Genomic DNA, 9,461 nt, shown 5'->3' with positions numbered 1-9,461 from the left:
ATGCAGATTAAGAATTTAAGTTATTACAACTCTCCTTCAGCACACAGTCTTGCAAAAGGCCATCACGTCTTCAGTTATCTGGCTCTCCCATGTACTACAATTATTGTCCTCCAGCAGAAAACCTCGTCATAGACCATCAGGTCTTCTGGCACCCAGCTCTCTCACTACTAGCCATTAATGTCCTCCATCAGATAACCTCGTCATGGACCATCAGATCTTTAACTGTGTTTACTGTACCCCAGCAGATAATCTCGTCAAAGACCATTAGATCTTCTGTTAGTGATTTTCCTATGTACTAAACCCTGTACTCACTGTACACGTGTAGGGTGAGCCAGGCCGCCCACACCCTGGTGCTGATGACGCTGCAGTTCGACTCACGTGGACTTTGGTCGTATCTCGCTGTCGAAACATGTGACGATCAGATACAAAGCAATCTACACAATTGTACAGCCAGCTGGTTATTCTCGGTAGCCTGGGTTCGACTCTCGGGCGCAGTGGTAAAATCGTTTAAACTGATTTTACGTGTGAATCTTATATGTTCACACACACACACACACACACACACACACACACACACACACACACACACACACACACACACACACACACACACTCTTAAGTTTTCATAGGTGCCCGTCTTGATTATTGAGCTATTCGTGTTGTGTATAAATTCTAACCTTTCCATATGTATCTTTTTTCAACACTCCTTATATGTCGCTCGAATTTTCATATTCAACTGAAATACCTTTCACACTATCCATGATTTTCTTTATGAAGAAAACGCTAAAAAAATCTAATTATATATATACAGTATTTTTAATTTTTTTTTCATCCTGGATTTTTCAGACAAGATATTTTCCTCCATATTTTCCCTTATGAAGGCAGCTAACGAGGTTATAAGGTCACTGGGGCAATGGGCTGGACAGATGAGGTGGGTAAGTGACTCATTAATCCTGGAGGGAGGGAATGAGGGAGGGAATGAGGGAGGGGAATGAGGGAGGGAATGAGGGAGGGAATGAAGGAAGACAGAGGCGCTGTCGTCCATGTTGTCTCATGTTTCATGACAATGTTGCTGGTCTTTACGTCCTGCCTGAGACCCACCCAGTGTGGCGGAGGGAGGAGGAAGGAGAAGGAGAAGGAGGAGGAGGAGGAGGAGGAGGAGGAGGTGACTGTCGCCTCCTTCAGCCAAGCAGGAGGCTGCTGGCTCCTGTCACTGGCTCTCTCTCTCTCTCTCTCTCTCTCTCTCTCTCTCTCTCTCTCTCTCTCTCTCTCTCTCTCTCTCTCTCTCTCTCTCTCTCTCTGCTAGTACTTACCCTCCCTCCCCTTCCTCTTCCACCCCTCTCCCACGCCTCATTCCCCATACTCACTTCCTCACTCACTAACTCACTCCCTCCCTCATATTCCTCTGTTGAGTTAGCAAAAGACAAACATTCACCAACCAACGGGAAGGTCTTCTTCTCCTCCTTCCCTTGGGCTGTGTAGCCCTTCCGTGCAGGGGTCCACCTCCTCCACCTCCTCCTCCTCCCCCACTGACAGACACTTGTTATTTGTTCACATATTCGACTCTAGGTTGACACAGAGATGTTGACACAGTCCCGTAAGAAACGACGTCAAGCATTTCTTGTAACTGATTAAGTTTTCACCCAACAAAAGGCTTTATTGTTGTGTGTGTGTGTGTGTGTGTGTGTGTGTGTGTGTGTGTGTGTGTGTGTGTGTGTGTGTGTGTGTGTGTGTGTGTGTGTGTGTGTGTGTGTGTGTATGTGTATGTGTGTGTGTGTGTGTGTGTGTATGTGTGCGTGTGTGTGTGTGTGTGTGTGTGTGTGATGTCGACAATACTTCAGGCTTAGGTTCCGTTTGGAAAATAAGATCGCTTGAGAAATCTTCAAGGGCGAGGTAAGAATGGTGGGGCCCATTGTGATAGCTGAAGTCTTTGATCGCTGGTTATGTGGCCCTATGTGGTCTGCATCAGCGAACGTTTCCCCAGCGGACCAGAGACCATCACAGGCGTGATGCTCACCACCTGGGCTGGAGGATAAACAAAGGGCCTACACCAGAGTGATCATCATCTCTGCCGACGCTGATGATTCTCAACACCTCCTCTGAGGCAGCGGTAAGCAATGCATGGACACCCATGAGATCTTGCTACATAGTATGAACACCTTCCTCACTTTCCCCCCACTTCCTCACCTTCCACCACAGCTGCGATAGGTCCACACACACATACACACACACACACACACACACACACACACACACCCTGGGAGATATAATGGTGATTTAACGCCATCTAACGAAGGTTTATGTAACCACCTGGCAGTAACCTCATCACAGGCCGATAGATCTTGCTTTACTCGTCTACTCAACGTATATTTATAACCAGAAGCGGTCGACGCGTAGCGCGGGTGTGGTTACGTACCAGTCATGGTGGAGGATGAGGAACGCATGACGTCACGGTCTTCACCAACGCATAACGAGCTAAGGCAAGAGAAGGCCTGGTGAAGGCAGGAATGAAGGGTGGGTTGGCTTGGTAATGAAGGGAAGAATGAATAGTAGGGTAGCTTGACCGATGAAGGGACAGCTGGTCACAATGATGGGAGGCCTGGCCACAATGATGGGAATTAGTGGCCACATGAATGCGAGGCTGCGGTGGCCACAATTATGGGAGGACTAACGATGATGATGGTACGAATAGGGCCACTGTGTTAGAAGGGCCGCCTATAATCATAAAAGGGCTGGCCACAGTGATGGGAGGGCTGGCCACAATGAAGGGAGGGCTGGCCACAATGATAGGAGGGCTGGCCACAGTGATGGGAGGACTGGCTACACAGTGAAGGGGTTCGACCCCAGTGACGTGATGACAAAGGCAGTGAAGGCCCCCAGCGAGGAGGTGAGGCAGGAAATTTGATCATGGCCAATACAGCGAGTCCCTGGGAAAGGCAAAGTCATTATCAGGATGTGGGAGATCAGCTTCGGGAGGCCGTAATGAGCTAAGTTAATGAGAAAATGGCCGACTTAATTGAAGAAGACAGATGAGTGAGGGCAACTTCATCGAGGCAGAGACCTGACTGGGTTCGCTGGTTGGTTTTTAATGAAAGAGAAATGATGACTAGAGCGGCGACAGGAGACGACGCGGAGCTGAAGATGTGAAATTGAAGAGGTCGAGACGTTTTGGAAGGTGACAAGAGGTTTGATGGGAGTTGTTGAAGAGTAATCAAGATGGTGAAGTTGGGGGGATGGCAGTCGTGCTGTGCTGGAGTGGGTGATCAGGTCTCGTTGATCGAGATTAACGAGTGGATTAGAGAGAGAGAGAGAGAGAGAGAGAGAGAGAGAGAGAGAGAGAGAGAGAGAGAGAGAGAGAGAGAGAGAGAGAGAGCACGATACAATCGCTCTCTTACAAAGTTTCCCAGCCAGGCACGACGGTACGACCCTTAAGCACGACATTATGAGTCCTTAAACACGACGGCACGACCCTTAACACGACAGTATGATCCACGAACACACACGACGGGACGACCCCTGAACGCCACCATGATAACGACCCTCGCGTATAGATAGCATGACCTTTAACGTGACCCCTGGGACAGATATACAATACAGTCCGTTGTTATCTGCAGCATTGCCTGGGTTTGTGAGCGGAGGGAACCATTACCACCACGGCAGTTGGACTCGACTCAGGAACTTCGATGTTACTGAACACTTATTTATCTGGTCGTCTGAACCTTAGCGAGCCAAGTTCAGGTGATCACCGTTGTAACATTATTGTGCTGGAGGCCATGACGTTCATCCTCTGGCGCTAGACGCCACAATGTTGTGGGGCTGAAGGTGCTCTGAATGGGATTCCGTCTTGATAGTTCTAATGAGTTCCCGTACTAGTGGACAGCTTGTGAGTGGTGGAGGACGGCTGGTGAGTGCTGGAGAACGACTGGGGAGTGCTGGAGGACGGCTGGTGAGTGTTGGGGGACGGCTGGTGAGTGCTGGAGGACGACTGGTGAGTGTTGGAGGACGGCTGGTGAGTGTTGGGGGACGGCTGGTGAGTGCTGGAGGACGACTGGTGAGTGTTGGAGGACGGCTGGTGAGTGGTGGAGGACGACTGGTGAGTGTTGGAGGACGGCTGATGAGTGGTGGAGGACGACTGGTGAGTGCTGGAGGACGTGCTGGTGACTCCTGGGGAACAGAGGCTGCTCATCCGTCATATCGTCAGCTCCACCTCACCTACCTGCTCATCCACTCTGTCAAACACCAAACAAAGACAAACACAGCAAAACTGCAAAAACCACACGTAACAGAGTGGTGAAAAAAATAACTGTATGCCCTGACAAACACAATACTCCCACATCTGCCCCTTCCTTAACCAACAAACATAGAAAATGACAAGACATACACATACTGAAATGACTTGACAAGCGCTTAAAAACTGTCCTTCCCACCTAGTATCAAACATCATCTCGACACACATACTCCTATCAGAAATCCAGCTCACCTAGATCTTAAGCTCTCTTATGATTAATTAACTAGCAGCCCTTCATGACCTCCCAGTTCTGTAATAACTACACTACCTCAACTGTGTATTTTCTAACCGATTGGCTGCCTCAGTCAAGTCAAGCAATATTTCATTTATTCATTTTGATATTTTGGACTACACTCCCTAGACGTAAGCGGGTGACTCTTTTCCCGTCTGTGCTCTGAGCGCCTCCCACCATCCCTCGAGCATCACAGATACCATTCTAACTCACCACGAGACCCGTCATGCCCAGTTGCCCAGCATGCTCCTTACACACACACACACACACACACACACACACACACACACACACACACACGCACACACACACACACACACACAACGCCACCACACTTTATGATCTGTGGTCCGCTCCAGTAGACGTGACCAACATCCCGAGCGCTGAGGGAGCCATTTAGAAGATAGAAGGGACGCCAGGCAAGGCGGTAAAGTGAGGTATGTGTATTCAAACACACACACACTCACACACACACACACACACACACACACACACACACACACACACACACACACACACACACACATATATATATATATATATATATATATATATATATATATATATATATATATATATATATATATATATATATATATATATATATATATATATATATATATATATATATATATGTATATATATTTTCCCTGGGGATAGGGGAGAAAGAATACTTCCCACGTATTCCCTGCGTGTTGTAGAAGGCGACTATAAGGGAAGGGAGCGGGGGGCTGGAAATCCTCCCCTCTCGTTGTTTTTTTTTTTTTTTTTTTCCAAAAGAAGGAACAGAGAAGAGGGCCAGGTGAGGATATTCCCTCAAAGGCCCAGTCCTCTGTTCTTAACGCTACCTCGCTATCGCGGGAAATGGCGAATAGTATGAAAAAAAAAAAATGTATATATATATATATATTTATGTATATATATATATATATATATATATATATATATATATATATATATATATATATATATATATATATATATATATATATATATATATATATATATATGCCTAGCAACTCTGTGTGTGTGTGTGTGTGTGTGGGTAGGAAGAGTAGAGGGAGGAGAGAGATAATGGGGAGGAAGATAATAGCCTGATGGTCTTAGAGCAAAGTGCAGCCCGGGTGGGATAATGGGAGGCAACTCCTGCTGATGCCACGGGTGGCTGGACGACCCTCAGGCAGGTATAAGACAAGATGGGACTCTCAACACCACATGATAGAACCATAAAGTGTTGCGTGGAGGACGGGGAGGGACGAGGATCTGGCAGTAAGTTGAGCACATAAGTCATTGTAAACACAGAAAACATCTCAGTCTGGGCTATGTCATGTGAAGTGATATAAGACGCAGAAATGTACGCAGACAACTGTCGTAAGATTAAGTGACGTAAATCATGAACTAACGACGGAACATTGTGAAGACCTGTTGAATGACAGTGAAGCATCGAAGGAACATTGTGAAGACCTGTTGAATGACAGTGACTGTGGTGAGCTGCCTGTCGGTCCTGAGGAAGGACGTGTGTCAGACGACAGACCAAAGATGACGGACGGAGGGACGTATGTAGGAGGTCAGTGTACCATGGGACTGCGGTTCGCTGGCAACGGTAAGCGTCAGCGTCTGATGGAGCCAGTCTTCTACATGTACCGCAGGAGGTAGAGCAGGAGGAGGAGGAGGAGGAGGCAAGTGAGGGGATTAATGAAAAGCTGAGAGAGAGAGAGAGAGAGAGAGAGAGAGAGAGAGAGAGAGAGAGAGAGAGAGAGAGAGAGAGAGAGAGAGAGAGTTGGTACCTCCGGCACCAGCCTCGCCTTCATTAAGAGGGCGTAACCCAAGGTGTCCTTCACGCCATCCTTGCCTAATGAGGCGTCAAGTTCCTCACTTTTATTATTCCATTTTTCAAGCCGCTGATGTAACTTTTTCCCCCGCCTTAATAATACGATATTTTCACCAGGATTTTAAGATTAGATGAATTGACGAATGGTACATATATATATATATATATATATATATATATATATATATATATATATATATATATATATATATATATATATATATATATATATATATATATATATATATATATATATATAGGTAGCTTCAAGAACACATAACTGAGCCTCAGACGGAAAAGTCCTTGCTTGGCTCCTTGCTCTGTTCCTTCATTTGGAAAATATTACAAGAAGGGAGGATCTCCAGCAGCCATCCGCTCCCGCCCCTTTTAGTCGCCTTCTACGACACGCAGGGAATAAATGGGCAGTACTCTCTCTCTCTCTTTCTATCTCTCTCTCTCTCTCTCTCTCTCTCTCTCTCTCTCTCTCTCTCTCTCTCTCTCTCTCTCTCTCTCTCTCTCTCTCTCTCTCTCTCTCTCTCTCTCTCTCTCTCTCTCTCTCTCTCTCTCTCTCGTGAGGTCATCAGATCTGTGAACTTGAGCGACGCTCATGAAGGAGTGATCCTCTTCGTCCTCCTCAGTACCTGACGGCGTGACTCTCAACACCTGAAGGAGTGACGCTCCTCCTCCTCCTGCTCAACACCTGAAGGAGTGACGCTCCTCCTCCTCCTGCTCAACACCTGAAGGAGTGACGCCCCTCCACCTCCTGTTCAACACCTGAAGGAGTGACCTTCCTCCTCCTGCTCAACACCTGAAGGAGTGACGCCCCTCCACCTTCTCCTGCTCAACACCTGAAGGAGTGACCTTCCTCATCCTGCTCAACACCTGACGACACGAGGCTCCTCCTCCTTCTCCTGCTCAACACCTGAAGGAGTGACGCCCCTCCACCTTCTCCTGCTCAACACCTGAAGGAGTGACCTTCCTCATCCTGTTCAACACCTGACGACACGAGGCTCCTCCTCCTGCTCAATACATAGAGCAGTAACTCCCCTCCCCCTGCTCAATGCCTGAAGAAGTGACTCTCTTCCCCTGCTCGATGCTGCTGCTCCTAACACCAGATATAGTGGCTTCCCTCCCTCGGGTCTAGATATTCAGTGAACCAATGAATACCTACGCAAAGGAAAAATATCCCATTTTACTGTGTGCTGCCGCAAATGGTGCTAGAGAATGTCTATTTTTTTCCCCCCTGAGTTTGTCTGATAGCGTCTTTGTCTGTCTATCTATCTGTTTGACTCTTTCATTGCTTGTACGTCGATCCTTCGTTTGTCTATCTGTCTGTTTGTGTGTCTATCTGTCTATCTGTTTGACTCTCTCATTGCTTGTACGTCGATCCTTCGTTTGTCTATCTGTCTGTTTGTGTGTCTATCTGTCTATCTGTTTGACTCTCTCATTGCTTGTACGTCGATCCTTCGTTTGTCTATCTGTCTGTTTGTGTGTCTATCTGTCTATCTGTTTGACTCTCTCATTGCTTGTACGTCGATCCTTCGTTTGTCTATCTGTCTGTTTGACACTGTCTCTGCTTTTCCAGTTGTTCTTTCTTTTTGTCTTTCCATCTTTCTATCTGTCTGTCTGTCAGTCTGTCTCTTTCACTCTCTCATTGCTTGGTGGTCGATCTTTTTCTTTTCCCTGTCTGTCCGTCCGTCCATCATAAAAACGGACCGTAATTACCACACTGTTTGCCGATCAATCTTTTATGTCTGCGGAGCATATTGTGTGTGGCGTCAGCCTCTTTGCCCCTGTGGTCCAACGTGTGAAGTTGGAGGAAGTTCTGTTTGAGGAGGAAGACTCCCCTAATTACCGGGGAATTAAGTCAACTCGGAGACTGAGGCTCAAAAGTTTGCCTCCAAAACTTTTCAACTTTCGTCCATTATAAAGACGGAAAACATCGTGCCACACTTCCAGTTCCCTCTGTCTCAGTGGTAAGGCTTTAAGATTTCTATTGTCAAAGTGGTAAGGCTCTTAGACTTCTATTGTCTCAGCGGTAAGGCTTTTAGACTTCTATTGTCAAAGTGGTAAGGCTTTTAGACTTCTATTGTCATAGTGGTAAGGCTAGACTTAAGGCTTCTATTGTCATAGTGGTAAGGCTTTAAGACTTCTATTGCCACAGTGGTAAGGCTTTTAGACTTCTATTGTCACAGTGGTAAGGCTAGACTTAAGGCTTCTATTGTCATAGTGGTAAGACTTTATGACTTCCGCGGTCACAATGGTAGGACTTTCAGACTTCTGCTGTCGCAGTGGTAAGGCTCTAAGTCTTCAACTGTCGCAGTGGTAAGGCTAGATTTAAGACTTCTATTGTCACAGTGGTAAGGCTCTAAGACTTCTACCGTCGTCGAGGTAAGACTTTAAGATCTACGTGGATACCCCCAATTCCACACATCCAATTACGAAAGCCTTAACTAAAGGATCTTAAGACTACATAAGACTTTTGCATCACCCATCCACTTCATCCAGCCTTAGCTTTATGGGTCTAAATAGACATCTTGGAAGAAGATGGGAGTCACATCTTCCCATCCCTGCAACAGTCGCGGCAAAAAAAGACATTTTGAAGACGCTTGAATATTCGAACGAGGTGAATCATGCAGACGTCTCGATCAATGATAATGACTAACGATGTTCAACGAAGATCTCTCTCTCTCTCTCTCTCTCTCTCTCTCTCTCTCTCTCTCTCTCTCTCTCTCTCTCTCTCTCTCTCTCTCTCTCTCTCTCTCTCTCTCTCTCTCTCTCTCTCTCTCTCTCTCTCTCTCTCTCTCTCTCTCTGTCAAGATAGCAGGACCACATAGGACTTAAAAAGCACTTAAGTCAGCTGGTGATTCCTAAAAAAGAGTATGGCTGAGGGATACAAGGTAACCAGGGGGTATTAGGAAGGTACAAGGAATGGAATACATCAAGAAGACTATATGGAGAAGTCACCAGGCTTACATGAACTTTCCTTGTGGATCCCCAAATGATCTACCATTGATCACCTGAATTGAATAAACATTTACGATAATGTTAAGTTGAACTGGAGGGTTACGTCTTTCATCACGACTCAGTAGATTGTCATGGAGTTCATG

Source organism: Panulirus ornatus, chromosome 20, assembly GCF_036320965.1.
Source record: "Panulirus ornatus isolate Po-2019 chromosome 20, ASM3632096v1, whole genome shotgun sequence".
In the NCBI taxonomy this organism is placed as follows: Eukaryota; Metazoa; Arthropoda; class Malacostraca; order Decapoda; family Palinuridae; genus Panulirus; species Panulirus ornatus.
Note: the sequence above shows the minus strand (reverse complement) of the source record.